The 22,176-nt window shown below is 44.8% G+C and overlaps 1 protein-coding gene and 1 long non-coding RNA gene across 4 annotated transcripts in view; one reads left to right on the top strand and one right to left on the bottom strand.

Moving 5' to 3' along the window:
- The window catches only part of Nt5a (5' nucleotidase A), a 120,202-nt gene that overhangs the window by 82,937 nt on the left and 15,089 nt on the right, over positions 1 to 22,176 (bottom strand). The gene's annotated exons all lie outside the window — the stretch shown is intronic.
- On the top strand, positions 354 to 21,125 carry LOC129386027 (uncharacterized). The gene is made up of 2 exons (XR_008613508.1): positions 354 to 1,762; positions 20,895 to 21,125. It is a non-coding gene; the product is annotated as an uncharacterized lncRNA (long non-coding RNA).

Genomic DNA, 22,176 nt, shown 5'->3' with positions numbered 1-22,176 from the left:
TTTCATGCCATGTCGACGATATCTTCACATTATGAATTAAGCGAAGCCAGCCACGCTTTCCCGTACACCCTGCCCCTGCAGCGTCGCCTTCACTGAGATGACGCTACCACGAAAAGCACTGGCAGCGGGAAGCGAATGCTTCAACTGCCTCTCGCTCAATAGGTCACCAAAACTCAAGATGATGCACTCCAATACTAAATGCATGGCAAGATAGCTTACATGATGCCACACCATTTCTTTTTGCACACGTGGCACATTGCCTCTAAAGCAGGCTGCGGGCATTGGTATGCACTCAGATGCGATTACAGCCATGCACTTCCACAACCGAGAGGAGCACCAACTTTCCCAAGTTTATTAACGATTAAAGTACAGAGCAAAAGTATAAATTAAATTGAATAAATGTGTAAAATGCAATTAAACACACTGACATGAGTACTTGTTTATCTTTATAGGGCAACCACATTTCACCGCCTAACAAATTTTACCACACAGCGCAGGACATGCCTGCATGTATCAGAAGTTTCTGGAATGTTATCACTGGTTGCATCCACTGTCTGTCACACAACCTTGTGTAATTTGATTGCATATATGCACGAAGCGAATAGTGTAGAACTTTGTGGAAGACACGCAGGTCCCGGCGATTACTCTAGAACGTTCGATGACTGATGTATAAAAGCCAATGCACTTGACTCGCTGATCAGATTTTGATGATCGCCGACTGTGTTCGCCACTGTCGCCGTTCTTTAAGTGTGGCCTCTTCTAGTGGGCATAGGTTCGCCGAATAAAATTTAGTTTTATCTTTCACGGTATTGCTACTGTGTTCTTTATACGTCACTACCATGTGACGTCTGGCAGAGGTGCTTTTCGTTCATGTACCGGACGCCCCGACAAGCCGTGATCCAAGCCCGGACTGCAAAGAGTACAGCAACGTAATCCCGGACCATCAAGCAAGCCGCCGGCTACAACAGCTGCCCCTGGAGCACGGACTTCTACCTGAGATGACCAAGAAGATTGTGGCCAAGACAACCCAAATGGCAGCTGCAGCGTCCCTCATTGTTCTGCAACAGCCCAGAGAGCCACTGACTTTCCATGCATCATCGTCTGAAGACCCAGAAACTTGGCTGGAGACCTATGAACGAATCGCGACTTTCAACAACTGGGACTCTGACGACAAGCTGCGGCATGTATACTTGATGATGATGTGTGGTGTTTTATGGCGCAAGGGCCAGGTTTGGCCAAAGAGCGCTATGACAAGTGGTAATGTTGACGATGTATTGTGGATGACATGCACAATGAACTCATAATGGTAGATGTGATATGGCTGTAAAAGGGCCTAAAAACTTACGCTGTAAGTGGCGTAGAATATATAGGTGCTAAAATAATGACGGTGACTAGGATGTGATGTGGGCTATGGCAATGGGCTTTCGTTAAAACATGATGCAATGAAACATAACATTGACACCTGAGTTTCAAGAGAGCTTTTGAATGCAGGGCTGATAGTCGTGTGCTAAAAGTTGCCTGGCCAAATGATTTTCAGGGTGTCCAATTCGGCTAAAAACTCTGAGACTGTTTGCAGATTAAAAAGCGGTTCATCGCTAAGAAAAAATGCAGGGTGAAGGGGTGTATTCTCGCGATATGCAGCAGGGAAATACTTTTTCCTCTCTGTTTCTATTGCAGGGCACTGAATAAGAACATGGAGGACTGTGAGGCTATTGCTGCACTTAACACAAGTTGGAGGATCGCCCCCAGTCAAGAGATGAGAGTGGGTACCGTATGTGTGGCCTATCCTTAATCGGCAAAGAAGTATTTCCTTGTACCTTGCTATTTTCCCATTTATCCAGTTCCCCAGTTTTGGTTTTATTATGAGAAGCTTAGTCATTGCTTGTGTATTCTACTCGCCTTGCCAATGATTCCTCAATTTACTGCGTAGAAAAGGCTTTAGGTCTGTGGCAGGGATGGGGATATTTGAATCTGCATCACTAAAAGTTACTGACCTAGCGCTTTGGTCAGCAGCTTCGTTGCCTTTTATACCTTTGTGACCAGGTACCGAGCATATGACAAACACTTGATTGGACATATATAGGGAGCAGAACAGACTGTACAGCTCACTAAAGACCGAGTTCTTATATTTTCTTGGACTAAGTAGGGTTCTCATTACACTTAATGAATCTGTAAACACAATAGCCCGAGCAAGTTTTGTGAGCCTTATGTTTTGAATAGCCGATAGTATAGCATAGGCTTCCACTGTAAAAATACTTGTGTGTGGATTTAGTGCCCCGGATATTGAAAATGAAGGTCCCAGAGCTGCGTAGGAAACTCCTTTAGAGGACTTGGAAGCGTCTGTATAGTATTCTGTACAGGAGTACTTCTCCTGAAGTTCACGAAAATGGAATTGTATATATGCTTCTGGCACCCTCTTATATATTTCTATGAAAGAAGAGGCGTAGCATTCAATGGTCTGCCATTCCCATGGTGGGAGCAGGCGAGTGGGTGCCATTAGGACATTCTCTGGGACTAAGGCACCTGTTTCTTCTGCCAGTGTTATCAAACGAAGGTACAACTGAGCTCTAATAGCTGGGCGGTTACGAAGTAATCTGGCTGTAGACACTTTACGAATAGATGAGTGACATGGATGCTGCACATCTTATTTAACCTTGAGAGCATAGGAAAAAGTTAAATATGTCCTTTAGAGATGTAATGACCATTCATTACACTCCACGTACAGGCTTTCTACGGGACTTGTCCTAAAAGCGCCTGTAGCCAGGCGTATACCCAAGTGGTGAATGGGATCTAGCATCTTTAAAGCACTAGGTGCAACAGAGCTATATACTATTGCTCCATAGTCAAGGCGGGACGGTATAAGACTTTTGTAGAGGCTCAAAAGGCATCTCCTGTCACTTCCCCAAGATATCCGTGACAAGAGCTTTAGTAAATTCATTGTCTTCAGACATCTCCCTCTCAGATACCTAAGGTGAGGGACAAATGTTAGTTTCGAGTCTAAGATGATTCCTAAAAATTTATGTTTGTGGCTGACAGATAGCAGTTGTCCATTAAGATGGACAACAGGGTCAGGTAATATACCTCTCTTTTCAGAGAATAGAATGCATGTGCTTTTTTGGGGGTTTAACTTGAATCCATTCTCGTCAGCCCACTTAGATATTTTGTTTAGGCCAAGCTGTATATGTCGCTCGCAGATAGAAATATTGCATAATTTAAATCCTACCTGTACGTCATCCACATACATTGAATAAAACATTGTTCGTGGTATGACGCTACAGACGGTATTCATTTCTACGATGAAGAGCATGCAGCTCAGCACACCACCTTGTGGCACACCTGTTTCCTCCGTAAATTGACGAGATAGCACTTTACCAACCCTCACGCAGAACGTACGATTAGAGAGGTAGCTTTGAATCAGGTTCAAGAGATTGCCTCTGACACCCATACAAGCCAGATCACGAAGAATTCCAAAACTCCAGGTTGTGTCGTATGCCTTTTCCATATCTGAAAATACAGCTAATAAAAACTGCTTGTGCACGAAGGCATCTCGGATATTCGCCTCCATGCAGACAAGGTGATCTGTCGTACATCTACCCTCCCTAAAACCACACTGCAAGGGGTCTAGTATTTTGTTGCTTTCAAGATAATGAATTAGGCGTCTGTTAACCATTTTCTCAAAGAGTTTGCATAGGCAGCTTGTCAGGGCTATAGGCCTGTAGCTGCAGACCGAAGTTAGATCCTTGCCCTCTTTGAGAATAGGAATTATGACTGCTTGCTTCCAGGCAGATGGAATGTAACTAGCAGAGAATATGGAATTAAAGAGTGATAGTAGTGTTGTGTGTTTCGGCGTGTAGGTGTTCAATCATCTCATAAACTATTCGATCGCCTCCAGGAGCTGATTTATTGCAACAGTGCAGTGCAGCCTGAAATTCCACCATGGTAAATGGTCGGTTGTAAGGTTCATTTTTATTTCCTTTCTGGTTCAGAGGCTGTCGTTCCGCTTGTTGCTGATATCTTAGAAATGTATCTGAGTAATGGGATGAACTCGAGATGTACTGAAAATGTGCCCCTAGCGAATCAACTTTGTCCTCAATAGTGTCTCCTTGTGTGTTTACTAAAGGTAGAGGATGACTTTCGCAGCCTTTTATTTTGTTGACCCTATTCCAGGCTTTCCGTTCGTCTGTATATGACTTGATGCTACTGATGTATTTTTGCCAACTTTCCCGTTTGGCCCAGCGGCGTGTTCTTCTACCTAGTGATTTTATTTTCTTGAAATTGATAAGATTCTCGGCAGTTAGAGATTCGCGAAGGTCACTCCAAGCCTTATTTAGATTTTTACGAGCTTCTTTGCACTCCGCATTCCACCAGAGAACACGTCGTTTGAAGGGCGATCTATTTGATTCAGGGATACATAGTGACGCCGCATCAACAATAAATGCTGTCGGATATGCCACGGCGTCATCAATAGAAAGTGAAGAGATGTTTTCCCAAGTCATGCGGCTGAGTTCTTTATAACGTTTCCAGTCGGCTGACTCAACTTTCCAGTGGGGGATGCATGGAGAGCATTCATCCCGTTTTGTTGATTTTATAACAATTGGAAAACGGTGGCTCCCATATGGATTTTTAAGCACGTTCCACTCTAAATACGGTACGAGTGTACCAGATGCAATGCTTGAATCGATCGATGAAAATGTTTTGTTTGCCACGCTATAGAATGTAGACGCTTTATTATTTAGTAAGCATGCACCTGTAGAGAAGAGGAAGCTTTCTACTAAGCGTTCCCTGGTATCATAACGACAACCTCCCCAAAGGGTGTTGTGTGCATTAAAATCTCCGACGACAATAAAAGGTTCGGGCAGTTAATTCACAAAGCTTTGGAATTCTATTTTTGAAAGATGGTAGTTCGGGGGCATGTATAGTGAGGAAATTGTTACCAGTTTATTAAACAGTATCGCACGGACTGTGACTGCCTCTAGGTGTGTTTTAAGCTGTAATTGCTGGCAAGCAACCCCCTTATCTACAATTATTGCCACACCACCAGACGAGGCAAGGGCGTTGTTGCGGTCTTTTCGGTAAGTGGCATACTGCCGGAGAAAGTTCGTGTGTGAAGGATTAAGATGCATTTCTTGGACACACAGCACATTTGGATTGTACTTATTTAAGAGTTCCTTAATGTCATCTAGGTTGTGGAGTAAACCTCTGACATTCCGCTGTATTATCTGTGTATCCTAAATGTATGTGTGTTGTGCTGTGTGTATAAGAAACATAGATTATATTAGCTCACAAGGCCTTTCCAGGCCCCATGATACGAGCTCTCTCTTTCCTCCCGGTGTGCTCGAGGGAGCTGCGCCATTCCTTTGGCGTCTGAGACGCCGGATTTGTACTCGTATCCATCACCTCGTGTAAGGCGGTGGATAGTGCCAGCGGAGCGGGCACGTTCGCGGGGGTGTTGAGCCTATCTGCACGGACAGTGGCCCTGGGTACAACAGGCCCGAGGGTCTGCTGTTCCTCCTTTGCGGGGGCTGGAACGGCGCTGGCTGTTCCAGCCAGGGGGGCTGATGGCGTGTCCGCCGTCACACTCCGTGTGACTTGGGTGGCCGCCGAATGATGTAACGCTGCCCCCCGGCGCGCCACATCGGTGTAGGAAGGACTGGACTGATTTTGGAGTGAGAAACGCTTACGTGTCTCTGGAAAAGACAGGTTGAGTTTTACTTTCAGTTCTATGATTTGTTTCTCTTTTTTCCAAGAAGGGCACGATCGCGAGTAGGCGGGGTGATGTCCTTCACAGTTGGCACAGTGGTTTGTTGATGTACAGAAGTCAGAAGTGTGTTCAGAAGAACTACACTTGGCACAAGTAGCACGTCCTCTGCAGTTCTGCGACCCATGCCCAAAGCGCTGACACTTGAAGCAACGACACGGATTTGGGATATACGGCCTGACGCAAAGCTTACAGTAACCGGTTTCTATTGTTTCAGGTAGGCTGCAGGTTCCGAAAGTAATGATTATGTGTTTGGTAGGTATTTGCTTGTCATCTCGCCTCAATGTTATCCTTTGTACTTTGACTACGTTCTGGTCCTGCCATCCTTCAAGCAGTTCACTTTCGCTCAGTTCGAGGAGGTCATCTTCTGAGACGACCTCGCAGACTGTGTTCGTCGATCTGTGTGGGCCCACTGAGACGGGAATTTCCCCAAATGCTACAACTTTCGGAGTTTGTCATACTGCACTTTGTCACGGAGTTAGAGAAGAAGATCGCCACTTCCCATCTTCATTACTTTATAGCCTGGGCCAATTGCTTCAGTGAGAGATTTTGCTACAACAAATGGTAAGATCATTCTGACTGCTTTCTTATCGTGCTGACTATGTACAACGTGGTACTTTGGAAAAGATTGTTTTGGCTGCACGAAAAACGTGAATGTTTCATTGGTGCGCCCCCTCTTCAGGGAGCAATCAGGTAGCGGAGGAAAGTCATTTGCCATATAGAGCAGGAAAATTCGGCGACGATGGTGGCCACCCACCATCGAGCCCAACAAGGGGACGCTACAAGGTTGGAAGAATACCTGCAGACGCCAGCCATGCATCGCCGCTATAACCTAATATATATACCTAAGATTGGATATATTACACACGGTTAACCCTTACCGCCAGGAAATACGGAAGTAATAAGAAGTGAAGAGGAGACAGGAAAGATGGAAAAGTGGGAGAGAAAGACGAAGATTGGAGAGGAGGACAGGAAATGGCGCCTGCCGATTTCCTCCAGGTGGGTCGGTCTGGAGGTGCAGTCTATGTGAAGCCGAGGCCGAAGAGGTGTGTTGCCTCCGCCGGGGGGCCTTAACAGTCCAATCACCTAGGATCGGCTCAACCCCCAGGATCCTTCTTTCCCCAGACACGGCTAAGCCGCGCATGGCTACACGCGGGTGGGTCCAACCCTCACGTGCTCGGGTACGTGGTGTCGCAACGCACCAAACGCCTGCTGATGAAGACGCCCCTGTGGGGGGCATGTATACTTTGCCTTAGAAGACGGTGCCAGAATATGGGTAGAGAACCAGGAGTCGACCCTGACAACATTGGACCTGTTCCGTAGTGGCTTCCTACGGACATTTACAAGCGTCGTGTGCAAGAGCCACAGCTATGCTAGAAGCCCGAGTACAACTACCCAACGAGACCGCAGCGATCTTCACTGAGGAGATGACGCGTCTGTTCCGGCACGCTGACCCGGAAATGCTAGAAGAAACAAAAGTGCGCTTCATGATGCGAGGTGTAAACGAAGAAATTTTTGCCGGACTGATCCGCAACCCACCAAAGACCATAGCTAAGTTCTTGACAGAGGCAACAATGTTTGAGAAAACTCTAGAAATGTGCACTAGGTAATATGACCGCCAAGTGCTGATGCTGCAGTGCGCCATCCAAGCACTGGGCTCCGGTGATCTCCAAGAGACCATCAGCGCCATTGTGCGCAAAGAACTGCGCAAGATGTTTCCTCCATTGCAACTCCAGGTATCCTCAGCCACTGACATTGTCAAGGACGAACTTCGACGGCCACTGGGCGTTACTGAAGTACAGCCCGAATTGTCGCTTCCCGTGCTGGAAGCGATGACCTACGCCACCATCGCCCATCGTCAAGGTCCCCCTCCACGACTGCGCCAGGGCCATGTAATGCCCCAATTCTGTCGTTCACCGTCACCGCCACCAGCATGCCCGCCCATCAACCAGCACAGCCACCCGAGGAAAACGGATATTTGGCGCGTCCCCGACCACTGCCTGCTCTGATATCACTGTGGGGAAGCTGGACATGCCTGCCACCAATGCCCATACCGCGAAATGGGACAACGAGGGTTCGCCGTCAACGCTCCGCGCCTGCAGCAAGATGAACGGCCTCACGATATCGCCAACTACTTCACCGCTACTCAGTGGAGCTGACAACTGTCCCATTCACCATCACCAGGCACCTGTCGCTGCAACGCCGTCTATACACTGGATGTCAAACTGATGAAGATCCTCCGCCGCTGAAGAGACTATCTCGACATAACGATATGCCGCTGTCCCGATGAAATCTGGAAGCAAAGAATACGCCGATGAAAGACGACCTCACGAAGCCACGTACCAGCCACAGGTCAACATGACGCAGCAGTGATCCGACGCCAAGACCTAATTGTAACGCATGACAAAGAAGCACTGAACTCGACGTGCTTCTCGGCGGCCATGCAGTCACTGCCTTAGTGGACACAGAGGCCGATTACTCCGTCATGAGTGGACACATCGCCACCCAGTTCAAAAAAGTTAAGACTGCATGGGAAGGCACTCAAATTCAGACTGCTGGAGGACACCTCATTACACCAACTGGAATCTGCATGGCAAGAATTACCGTTCATGACCGGACTTACCCTGCCACCTTCATTATCCTCTAACAGTGTTCATGAAATGTCATTCTCGGCATGGACTTCCTGAACTAACACGGCGCAATCATCGACCTGAAGTCGAAACCGATAATGCTGTCGGAAGATCAAGCGACACCGCCGGAGAGCTCTCGTAGTCACCAAGCCTTGAGTGTGCTAGACGATCAAGTCAGCATACCGCCTTGCTCCAGCATTATTATTTCCGTCAGCACCGAAACACCCGCTGACGTAGAAGGCGTCATCGAAGGCGACCAACGTCTACTGCTCAACCACGAAATTTGCGTCGCAAGAGGGATTGCTCCGCTGCACGGAGGAAAAATGAAAGTGTTGCTGACAAACTTCAGCCAGGAGTTCAAGCACATCAACAAGGGCACGACGATCGCATACATCGAGGAAATTCTGGAAACCAGCAATGCGTTTGTCCTCTCGGATTCTGCCGCATCTACCCTGATGACTGTAGTTCCCGAACCAGACTTCGACATTAATCCAAGTCTCCCCACAGTTAAGCAACAACAGCTCGGAAGTCTACTTCGACGATACAAAGAGTGCTTTTCGACATCATCACGGATTCGACAAACACCAGTTGCAAAGCATTGCATAATAACCGAAGAGTGGGCTCGACCACTCCACCAGAGCCCTTATCGAGTTTCTACTCGAGAATGTGAAGCTATAAGGCACCAAGTCGACGAAATGCTGCGTGATGACATCATGCAGCCGTCAAAAAGCCCGTGGGCATCTGTAGTCTTGGTGAAGAAAAAGGACGAAACCCTATGTTTCTGCGTCGACTATTGTCGTGTGAACAAGATCACGAAGAAGGACGTATGCCCCCTCCCACGGATAGAGACGCATTGGATCGGTTCTGCAACGCTAAATACTTCTCGTCGATGGATCTCAAGTCTGGTTACAGGCAAATAGAAGTCAACGAGAGAGATCACGAAAAGATCGTCATCACGTCAGACGGCCTCTACGAGTTCAAGGTCATGCCATTCGGTCTGCGTTTCGCGCCTGCAACATTACCGCGCGTCGTGGACATGGTGTTAGCAGGGTTGAAGTGGCAGACCTGTTTTGTTTACTTGGATGATGTCTTCGCCTTTGCCGGCAATTTCAACGATCACCTTAGGTGGCTTGCGACACTATTAGAGGCCATCAAGTCATCAGGCCTCACTCTGAAGCCGGAAAAGTGCCGCTTCGCTTACGATGATATTCTATTCCTAGGCCACGTCATCAGCAAATTCGGAGTACGCCCCGACCCACAGAAGACAGCTGCAATCGCAAAGTTCCCGCAGCCAATCGACAAGATGGCAGTGCGTAGATTCCTTGGCATGTGTGCCTACTACAGGCACTTTGTCAAGGACTTTTCACGCATCACTCAGCCATTGACACATCTAACTAAACCTGCTTGGGCCAATCTGGCCTGCAGTATTGTGAAATAAATAAATAAATAAATTATGTCGAGTACAAGTGGGAAATGCCGCAGGCCGACACATTTGAAGAACTGAAATGATGCATGCAGTCGCCACCGGTACTTATGCACTATGACGAGTATGCCGATACGGAAACCCATACTGACGCCAGTAGCCTAGGCCTCGGTGCCATTCTAGACCACAGTAAAAGCGGACTTGAACGGGTGATAGCTTACGCCAGCCGGTCGCTGTCAAAAGCGGAAGGGAATTATTCTACCACCGAAAATGAATGCCTCGCCATCATTTGGAGCTACAGCAAAATTCTGCCCTTATATATATGACAGGCCATTAAAGTTGTCAGTGACCATCACGCATTGTCTTGGATAGCGAACTTAAAGGACCCTTCAGGACGGCTGGCGCAGTGAAGCTTCAGACTACAAGAATACGAGATCACTGTAACCTACAAGTTCGGACGATAACACTCTGATGCCGATTGCCTATCACGCACCCCCATTTGCACGCCACAGCAAGATGATGATGCCTTCCTTGGAATCATAAGCATGGAAGACTTTGCTGAACAGCAACGAGCACACCCAGAGCTAAAAAGCCTCGCTGAGTATTTGGAAGCGCATACCGACGTTGTCCCTAGGGCATTTAAGTGACGATTGTCCTCGTTCTCGCTTCAAAACAACCTACTAGTAAAGAAGAACTTCACACCAGTTTGCGCCAACTATCTTCTTGTTGTTCCCTCAGCGCTGCGTCCAGAAGTGCTGTACTTCCACAGGACGTACCGACTGCTGGGCACCTCAGATTCTCCCGGACGCGATCGAGGCTAGAGGAAAGGTATTACTGGCCGTGCCTGATCGCCGACGTTACCCGTTACGTCAAGACATGCCGAGACTGTTAGCGACGCAAGACACCACCAACAAGGCCAGCGAAATTACTACAGCCGATCAAGCCTCCTTGCCAACCATTTCAGCAGATTGGGATGGATTTGTTGGGACCCTTTCTGACATCAACAACCAGAAATAAGTGGATCGTCATAGTGGTGGACTACCTCAACCGCTTCGCTGAAACAAAAGCTCTGCCGAAAGGAAGCGCAGCCGAAGTGGCGAAATTTTTCGTCGAGAACATTCTGCTGCGACATGGCGCCCCAGAAGTCCTCATTACTGACAGAGGAACGGCCTTTACAGCGGAGCTCACCCAAGCCATTCTGCAATACAGTCAGACAAGGCACAGGAGGACAACTGCCTACCACCCAAAGACGAATGGTTTTACGAAGCGCCTGAATAAGACCCTCGCCGACATCCTAGCAATGTACGTCGACATCAAACACAAGACCTGGTATGCCGTCCTGCCGAACGTAACCTTTGCTTACAACACGGCGGTGCAAGAAACAACACAGATCACACCGTTCAAGCTGGTTTACGGCAAGAACCCGGCGACGACTCTCGATGCCATGCTGCCGAACATCACCGACGAAGAGAATCTCAACGTCGCTAACTATCTCCAACGCGCCGAAGAAGCCCGACAGCTCGCCCGCCTACGGATTAAGAACCAGCAGCATAAGAACAGCCGACACTACAACCTCCGAAGATGCTACATCGAGCACTAGCCTGGCGACCGTGTTTGGGTTTGGACCCAGACACACCGACAAGGACTCTGAGAAACTATTGCGACGCTATTTCGTACCCTATAAAATCATCCAATGTATTTACTTATTTATTCAAGATACCTTACAGGCCCGAAGATTGGACATGGGGTAAGGGAACCTTATTGGCGAACTGGACTATGAGGTCGTGCCAGACAGCATTTCAGATTTACAGTGGCGCTGCGCAGGATTTGATGTGGTCTACGTGGTTCGTCCTAAGCTTCCTTTTCGAACTTCCTTATTTTGTTGTTTCTTTGCTACGGTTGTTTTTGTTTATTACTTGCATTTGTTTGCAGCATCGGGTTGATGCTATTTAAGAGGGGGGTATTGACACGTGTGCTTGTTTATCTTTATCGGGCGACCATGTTTCACCACCTAACAAATATTATCGCACAGTGCAGGACGCACCTACACGTATCGGAAATTTCTGATATGTTATTGATGGTTCTCACCGCTGTCTGTCACCGAACCTTGTGTAATGTGATTGCACGTATGAGCGACGTAAATAGTGTAGAACTTTGTGGAAGACATGCAGGTCCCGGTGATTACTCTGGAACATTCGATGACTGATGTATAAAAGTCGATGAGCTGGACCCGCTGATCAGATTTTGACGGTCGCCGACTGTGTTCGCCGCTGTAGCTGTTTTTTAAGTGTAGCCTGCTTTTGTGGGCATAGGTTCGCCCAATAAAAGTTAGTTTCAGCTTTCACAGTACTGCTGCTGTGTTCTTTACACATCGCTACCACGTGACAATATAGAAAAAAATAATACCTAGTGAATTAATAAACACACAGTCAGAAGAAGAAATCAGTGAAATATTCATCAGGGATGGTTGTATGTACATTATCATGAATGAGGTCTTGAAATTTGCTTATGTTACTTTCTGTAGCGATGTGTCATGGCAACAGGTTCCAATCTTTTGATATGTGCAGTATGAAAGATGCAGTGTGGTGTTTTCAGCAGCACATTATGCGTTTTACTTTATTAAGATCGTCCCGGCAAGGATAGTTGCTGGTTACAGGAAGAAGTAATCATGGAAGGATGTGTGATGACAAAGTTTATGGAAAAGTGATAAGCGATAACATATAAAAGTGATAAATTATAACTTCAGAAAGACTGAAGAAGCCGTAAAAAATGGGCACAGCCAGAAATCAGTGAGAAGGCAACTTGGTATAGGACAAACCATGATGTATGCACTGAAACATAAGCAGGGTAATATCATCAGCAGTCTTAAAAGTATAATAAAAGCAGCGGAAGAATTCTATACTGACCTGTACAGTACCCAGAGGACTCAGGAGTACTCCATTCGAAACAATAATGAACAGGATAGAGAAACTCCTCCTATAGCTAGAGATGATGTCAGAAAGGCCTTGCAAGACATGAAACGGGGAAAAGTGGCAGGAGAAGATGGAATAACAGTAGATTTAATCAAAGATGTAGGAGACATAATGCTAGAAAAACTGGCAGCTCTCTATACGAAGTGTCTATCGATTGCAAGGGTCCCAGAAAACTGGAATAATTCAAACAGTATACTAATCCACAAAAAGGGAGACGTTAAAGAACTGAAAAATTATAGGCCCATTAGCTTACTCCCAGTATTATATAAAATATTTACCAAAATAATCTCCAAGAGAATAAGGGCAACTCTGGACTTCAGTCAACCAAGGGAACAGGCTGGCGTCAGGAAGGGATACTTTACAATGGATCACATCCATGTCATTATTCACGTTATCGAGAAATCCGCAGAGTACAATAAGCCTCTCTATATGGCTTTCATAGATTACAAAAGAGCACCTGATTCAGTAGAGATACAAGCAGTCCTAGAGGCATTGCGTAATCAAGGAGTACGGACCGCTTACGTAGATATCGTAGAAAATATCTACAGAGATTCCACAGCCACCTTAATTTTACACAAGAAAAGTAGGAAGATACCTATAAAGAAAGGGGTCAGACAAGGAGACACAATCTCTCCAATGCTATTCACTGCGTGCTTGGAAGAAGTATTCAAGTTATTAAACTGGGGAGGTTTAAGAGTAAGGATTGACGGTGAATACCTCAGCAACCTTCGGTTTGCCGATAACATTGTTCTATTCAGCAACACTGCAGATGAGTAACAACAAATGATTGAGGAAATTAACAGAGAGAGTGTAAGAGTGGGGTTGAAGATTGATATGCAGGAGACAAAGATAGTGATCAATAACTGGGCAAAGGAACAAGAGTTCAGGATCGCAAGTCAGCCTCTAGAGTCCGTGAAGGAGTACGCTTACCTAGGTCAACTAATCTCAGGGAACCCTGACCACGAGAAGGAAATTCACAGAAGAATAAAAATGGGTTGGATCGCATACCGCAGACATTGTGAGCTCCTGAATGGGAGCTTACCGTTGTCATTGAAAAGGAAAGTATACAATCAGTGCATTTTGCCGGTGCTGACATACGGCACAGAGACTTGGAGGTTGACAAAGAAGCTTGAGAACAAGTTAAGGACTGTGCAAAGAGCGATGGAACGAAGAATGCTAGGCATAAGTTTAAGAGACAGAGAGAGAGTGGTTTCGATCAGAGAGCAAATGGGTACAACCGAAATTCTAATTGACATTAGGAGAAAAAAATGGCGCTGGGCAGGTCATGTAATGAGCTGATTAGATCATCGTTGGAGCATTAGGGTGACAGAATGGGTACCAAGAGAAGGGAAGCGCAGTAGAGGACGGCAGAAGTCTAGGTGGTGCGACGAAATTAGGAAATATGCAGGTTCTAGTTGGAATCGGTTGGCACAGGACAGGGGGGATTGGAGATTGCAGGGAGAGGCCTTCGTCCTACAGTGGACATAAAATAGTCTGACGATGATGATAAGTGAGCAAGCTTACGGCAATGCAAAAGCTCTTGCAATTGAGTGAGATTTGTTAAAGCAATGACACTTGCGAAAGTTCAGTATTCCGAGTAGATGAAGCAAACAGCAAGGTTTGGAAGGGCTTCTATGTCGTTAATAATGTAGTGTTCATAAGGATCCACAGATGGCTGAGGCATATTCAATTTTAGGTCGAATCAATATGGTGTAAGCAAATTTACAAAGGTGAATAGGCACTTGTCTAATGCTATGTTTAAGACGGCTGAGAGAATGATAGCAACGGGTTGTGTTAATATGGTAATCCCATGATAGGTGAGATTGTAAATGAAGGCCAAGGTACTTGTACATTGATGTCAGTTCAATAGAGCTGTCATTTAATTAGTAAGATGAAGGTACATAGCAAACACGGCTGGTGAATGACACAGCCTTTGTTTTACTGCGATTTAGTTTCATTAGCCAGGATGAGCACCATGAACTTATCATGTTAAGGTTGGGTTGTAACGTCAGCTGGTTAGTGATGCAGGATACATTATGATATATGATGCAATCATCAGCGAAGAGTCTAATTCTGGATGACAGTGAAGATTGTTAATGTAGATTAAAAATAGTAACGGACCAATCACACGGCCCTGGGGGACACCAAAAGTGACGTGTCCGAAAGATGAGGTAGTGACTTTAACAGAGGTGAATTGCATGCAAGCTGATAAGAAATCGCTTATCCATGCTACACCATTAAGGTGAATGTTAAGCTTTTCCAATTTGGTCAATAGCCGGTGGTTTAGGTCATGATTAAAAGCTTTTAAACAGTCTAGAAAAATTGCATCTGCTTGCTAACCTGCAATTATAGAAGAATGAATATCATGGATGAAGCCAGCAAGTTGCGTGTCACAAGAATATTCTCTTCGAAAACTGTACTGGTATTTCAATAAATGTTATGTTCTTTGAGGCAGTTAATGATCCGAGAATGTATAAGGTGTTCTAGAAGTTTAGTTTAATGATATGGTCTGTTTTCTTATGATGCTCGGCCAGCGCATTCGATGCCGTGCTTGCCTTTGCCACGTGGTGCTGCTTCTTTCTTTTCCTAAAATTTCCCGATTCACAGATATATTATCATCATCGTTGTCAGATTATTTTTATGTCCACTGCATGACGAAGGTCCTCTACTTATGATCTCCAATTACCACTGTCTTGCACTAACTGATTCTAACCTGCAAATTTCCCAATTTCATTGCCCCACCCAATTTTCTGCAGTCCTCGACTGCGCTGCCCGTCCCTTGGCACACTTTCTGCAACTTAATGGTCTTCCGGTTATCTGCCTTACACATTACGTGGCATGCCCAGTTAAATTTTTTTTTCTCTTAATGCCAACTAGAATATCGGCTATCACCATTTGCTCTTGGATCTACATCGCTCTCTTTCCATTTCTTAACAATAGGCCTAACATTTCTCGTTCCATCACTCCTTGCATGGCCCTTAACTTGTTCTCAAGCTTCTTTGTTAACCTCCAAGTTTCTGCCCCATATTTTAGTACCAGTATAATGTCATATATGCCATAGTTATTAATAATCCTAGCCAGTACCCCATGTGGAGTAGAAAAAAAATTAAGAATGATGACAAGAAAACTGCCATCTTTAGAAACATGTATTCCCGTTTGTGTAACACAATTGTGCTTTATGTGTCTTCGTGTATGAATTTTTATTTTATTTTTGTTAACAGCATTACATGAAATGTGTGCTTTCAGTCAACCGTTACGAAGGAGGCAAACAATACCTACACAGAGGCTTAAAGCTTGCCAAAAAGTAGACTTTTCTCACAATAATTACGAATGATGCTAAGAAGCTTCGCCATGTTATTAACCTTTCCAAAGATAATTCGGTCACACTGATTAATTCCAGTGGTTCACCGGTACCCGATGATGTATGTCCCCTTGTCCCTAATTCTGTATGCTGCAAAGGCTTTGCTGTATGTGCTGACCCTGTACTTCCAACTCTTGAGTGTTGCAGTTGGCCGGCCATAGACTATTATCATTGAACCTCATGGCGTCAAAAATGTAATTAAAGGTCTGAAGTTGTCATCAAGTCCTGGTGTTGAGTTGATTAATATGAAATTTCCAAAAAATACTTTTGTTTATTCATCTGTTGTACTTTCAAGAATTTTTCAGCAATCTTTGGACATTCATCAGCTCCCTGCAGATTGGAAGGTGGTCCCATTTCACAAGCCCAGTGGCAAAAATTTGCCCCTCAACTACCACCCCATTCACCTGCATTCCTTGCAAGGTCCTTGGGCACATGTTGTATTCGCCTTTAGCAAAGCACTTGCACAATAATTCATTTTTTCCCAGAAGCACATGCTTTCCCAAAAAGTTGTCTTGCAAAACTCAAGTTCTTCCTTTTACTCACAGCTTTCATCTTATTTTCGACAAGGGTTCATTTGCAGACTGCGCTTCTTTTAGTTCTCCAAGGCCTTCGAATAAGTGTGTCATTAATTGCTTCTATTTAAATTTAGTAAACTTAATCTTGCTCCTAAGCTGTTTGATGGCTCCAACATCGGTCACAGTACGTTGTGTAAAATAACCATATGTCCCCACCTAATCCCATAGTCCCTGGTGTGCCCCAGGGATCAATTATAAGCCCTCTTCTTTTTCATGTTTACATTAACGATTTACCCAATGATGTTTTTTCTAACACTTCCCTTTTTGCAGATGATTGTGTTATCCTCAGTGAAATCTCAGACAAATCTGATAGCAAACTCCTACAAGACTAACTGGTGTGACGTGTGATTAATGCAATGGAACTGTAAATGTATGTCTAAGTTGCAGCAATATTCCTCCGCCGAACCTCAATGATACTCCCCTAGAAGCCGTAACCTCCTATAAATACCTTTACACAACGATAACATAATTAACAATACCAACCGCATGCTATATTACATTTGCCAAAATATTTTTTCTGCTCCTACATTATTAAAGTTAATTTTGTACAAAACGCTTACCAGGAGTAAAATGGCATATGCTTCATCCATCTGCAACCCACACCTTGAAATCCTTATTCAATCCTCTGAACTAAACGTAACAGCGCAAACAACTAAGACGAGCCACAAAAAGAAAGACAGGACACACACTGGCGCTGACTAACAACTTCTTTTTTCCTTTCGTCGTCGATGCCTATATATACCTAGGCCACATAATCGCGCAGGCGCAAAGAATACACTACTGACATCTGCCAACTTAACGTATACGTAAACGTAGGAAATCAAATTCTGATTGGTGCAGGGACAACGATGTGTCACTAATGCAATTGTTTCCTTGTCTTTTTATGTGATAGGCCTCTAAGGCAAGCCGCGCATGTTCATTCTTGCTTTTTCCAAGAATTATCGTCCGATCAAATCGGGCCTCACAATTGCTGCAAGAGTTTATATGCGCAACCAGGTGCGCTCCTTTATCTACATTTTTGTTTACTTTTTGCGCATGTTCCCTGAGTCGCTCATTGACGCAACGCCCTGTCTGGCCAACGTATGTCTTACCACATGAGAGTGGAATGCCATAAACCACGCCGACAGCGCACGACACGTATGAGGCATCATGCCGAATTTGGCATCCTCCTCTGTTCTCCCCGCAGGTGCGGGAACATAGCTTTGAAAGCTTGTTTGGCGCAGAAATTGCCAAAGGAACGCCATGCCTGCAGGCAACTTTCTTGAGTTGATGGGTCACCTTATGTATATAAGGGACCACCGCAGGCCTTCGCGTTTCACGTTCGGCGGCCGGCCTTTTTGTGGTTTTACTTCTCTGGATCAGAGCTTCAACCACTGCAGTCAAAAGCGACATAGGGAACCCAGCTGCCAAAAGTCGGCTGATCTGATTGTCAAAACTTTCTTGCATCTTGTGCACACACGAACTCTTAAGTGCCAATTCTATACATGACGATGCAATACCTCTTTTCACAATCTTCGAGTGCGCAGACCTGAAGGACAACAGTTCCTTTTTCGCACGGGGTTGATACGCCCAACACACATGGCGTTCACAGAATTGAAGCTTCAGTTCCAAAAACTGCAATACATTGTTTTGTGGACTCTCGTGGGTAAACATAAGACCTTGTCCATGTACCTTAAAATCTTCTAAAACCTTATTGATTGTATCCTGGTAGGACGAGTCAAGCGATAAAAATACCAAAAAATCATCAACATATCTAAATACTTTTAAAACTTTCCGCTCAATAAAAGCATGGTCTAAAGAATGATCCACACAAGACAAAAAAATATCCACAAGGACGGGAGCAACACATGATCCAATACAAATACCATTCCGTTGTAAATACGGTTGGTCATTAAAAACAATAAAAGTAGCTCCAAGGTAATATTCTAAAAGACTTAAAAAATTTCCCACTGAAAGTCCGGCATGATTCTGGAACGAGATCGTACCACTATACTCAATACATTCATGTACCAAAGACAGGAGTTGACGCTGTGGAACTGAATAAAGTAAATCTTCAACATCAACAGAAAAACCATAACCTACATCCTTATTCCCACGCAAGAACTGCACCACGTCATTCGAATTCTTTGTTCGGAAAGGGTCGTTCACTGTTAGCAACTTTAAGTTCTTTTGCAGGAATTGGCTCACATTCTTCTGCCAACAACCAGATTCACTAATAATGGTCCTGAATGGTGAATCTGGCTTGTGGGTTTTAGCCTTAAAAAATACCGATAGGCACTTGCCTCTACTTTTCTCAATGCTTTTTGCAAGCGGCATCAATTCCAGTTTTTTACAAAAGCCAACAAACTTTGTTTTTATCCTCACTGCACTTTTCTTAATGGGAACAAAGTTTTTTAGCACAGCCTGCAACGCTTTCTCGTTAAAAATGCCCTTCTCGACGACAACAAACTCTCCTTCTTTATGTACTTCCAAAAGGCACAGTTCGTTATCTTTTAGGAAAGACAACGTTCGTCGAACACTGACGTCAGAACAGCGTGAAGGTCCTTTAGGTACTACCTTTTCCAAATGCTCGACACCTTCAAGAAGGCAGCGATCGCCGTCTTCTTGATTCGCCTTGGAAGCAACATTTCTATTAATAGCTATGAGTTCATGAGCATGGACACTAGAAGGAACACAGAACTTAGGGCCTTTCACTAGCAAACGGTTAACCTCATCAGGTAGAACAGCATTACCAAGCATCTTAACACTTTTTGTTTCATCTAGGGTAATTTTTGCACCAGATCTACACAAGATCTTTACCATGCAATTCCATCTTGCTTCCGTGAGCTGAGCAGCAAGGCGAATATAAGATCGGTAATTCCTAAGAGCTATCCACTCAGCGTCAGCAGCATGGCAAACAGACCAAAGCCAGTCCTTGAAAAGTCGGATTTGCTGCCACAGTTCCGAGCGTAAGAGTTTACACAGTCTCTTGACATGGCTCCACGATGGAGACACAGGACTGAACAAAGCACTCACATCTGTCGGCACCAGTCCTTTGCGTAGGGAGAACCCGTAAAGTCTTGCACGGCAAGTCGCAATGATGATGTGGCTGATCAATGCATTGACGACAGTAGAAGTTGAAGAACATGAAGACACACAAAAAGAGGGACCCACTGCACTAGAAAGGAATTACAATACATAAGGTGACCCATCAACTCAAGAAAGTTGCCTGCAGGCATGGCGTTCCTTTGGCAATTTTTGCGCCAAACAAGCTTTCAAAGCTATGTTCCCGCACCTGCGGAGAGAACAGAGGAGGATGCCAAATTCGGCATGATGCCTCATACGTGTCGTGCGCTGTCGGCGTGATTTATGGCATTCCACTCTTATGTGGTAAGACACACGTTGGCCAGACAGGGCGTTGCGTCAATGAGCGACTCAGGGAACATGCGCAAAAAGTAAACAAAAATGTAGATAAAGGAGCGCACCTGGTTGCGCATATAAACTCTTGCAGCAATTGTGAGGCGCGATTTGATCGGACGATAATTCTTGGAAAAAGCAAGAATGAACATGCGCGGCTTGCCTTAGAGGCCTATCACATAAAAAGACAAGGAAATAATTGCATTAGTAACACATCGTTGTCCCTGCACCAATCAGAATTTGATTTCCTACGTTTACGTATACGTTAAGTTGGCAGATGTCAGTAGTGTATTCTTTGCGCCTGCGTGATTATGTGGCCTAGGTATATATATGCATCGACGACGAAAGGAAAAAAGAAGTTGTTAGTCAGTGCCAGTGTGTGTCCTATCTTTCTTTTTGTGGCTCGTCTTAGTTGTTTGCACTGTTACGTTTAGTTCAGAAGTATGTACCAACTAGGCCTAAAAGAAGTGTTACTGAAATTCCTTATTCAATCACTTGAACTAATACAAAACAATGCTGGGTGTTTCATTTATAGCAATTATAGCGGCACATCAAGTGTAACTTCCATGAAAAACTCCTTGCTACTTGCTTGCTCTGCTCTCAGCCTGATGCAAGTGCTTTCGCCTTGCTTTATTTCATAAACGATATTTCCACAATTCCTACCCGCACGATAACCTTTTATCATATCCTACCTACATTTCATTTCGCATTGATCATAGCCATGAGGTTGAAATAATTCAACGCCATACCAGAACCTCTCCCGAATCATTTGTTCTTAGGACCTCTCAGGAATGGAACCACCTTCCCAGCACAGTTGTTGCAATCAAGGACAATCAAGTTTCGTTCGGCCATATCAGACATCGTCGCTCCTGGACACAATTACCTAGTCAACTTTGCTGTGTTAACTAACCACTTTGCTGCTTTGTTATTTACTTATGTATATCTTTTTTACCCACTCCCCTCTGTAATACTTCAGTCTTGAGGGTACAATAAAATAAATAATGAACTTCCCTGTGTGGCCAGGTTCGTATCAAACTTCAAAGTGCAGCTTTTTGACCCGATCATCGTTGCAACTTTGTTTGCAGAATAAATTAAATACAATTTTTTGAAGCTAGTGCTGCTGGAATCTCCACAATCAAACGATGCCACAGAGATGACCTACGACACGTTATGTCGCTTGCTGTGTCCCTATGTCTGCAAAAGCTCCAACTTTTTCATTGTTATGGTGAACAAATATTTTTAGTGTTCTTACTGTCATTTTTTCGTCGTAAAAAGCACAATCTTTATGTCATAATTAAATGATTTATTTTAGAGTGGTTTAGCAGAGCCAAATAAAGACATATAACGTCCACTTCACCTGTCATAGTACTATTGCGATTTCAGATGTGGAAACAGCAGCTGTGGCAAATGTGTTGGTGATCCCTTCGTGTGTTGAATTTTCGTTTTAAAAAAAATGTTTGGTCTCGATTTCTCAATTGGAAATCCTTTTTCATACCAAAAGAATGCCAAATCTTTGGAAGAACACTTTCGTATACCCCTGACACACGGGCACTCTAAAGTCCTTTAGGTAAGGAGACATCTACCGGAAAGGCGTTCAAGTGCAGTGACACACGACAAAGGAGTTTCTCCTTTACGGCAAAGTTCCTTTTCTGGAAAGGAGATCGCGCAACTACTTTTCGAGCGGAAAAGGAGTTACTCTCGCACACAGCGTGCACAACTCGTCAATAGAAGGAAACCTGCCACGCAACTACGGTGCCCATAGGTATTTTTTTTTACCTTGCGAAAATGTTTTAATTGTTAGCGGCAATACAATTAGTCGAATAGTGAAGATTTCCTCTAGCTATACTTTCAAACGCTCGCATAACGTCGCTAGTGCCACCATGTTGAATTCCGGCAGTGTCGTTGTCGTTTGCTGTGCGCATGTGGTTTGTTCACGTCGCGAGATGGAGACTGCACAATCAGCGCCCGCAGGAAATACCCAGAAGAAACCACAGTTGTTGGAATAACATATCGAATAAAACGCGTTGCGCCTGCGCGCACAAAGGAAGGGACGACAAGGAC

Source organism: Dermacentor andersoni, chromosome 7, assembly GCF_023375885.2.
Source record: "Dermacentor andersoni chromosome 7, qqDerAnde1_hic_scaffold, whole genome shotgun sequence".
NCBI classification, from domain to species: domain Eukaryota; kingdom Metazoa; phylum Arthropoda; class Arachnida; order Ixodida; family Ixodidae; genus Dermacentor; species Dermacentor andersoni.
Note: the sequence above shows the minus strand (reverse complement) of the source record. Positions and strands in the feature narration are given on the sequence as shown.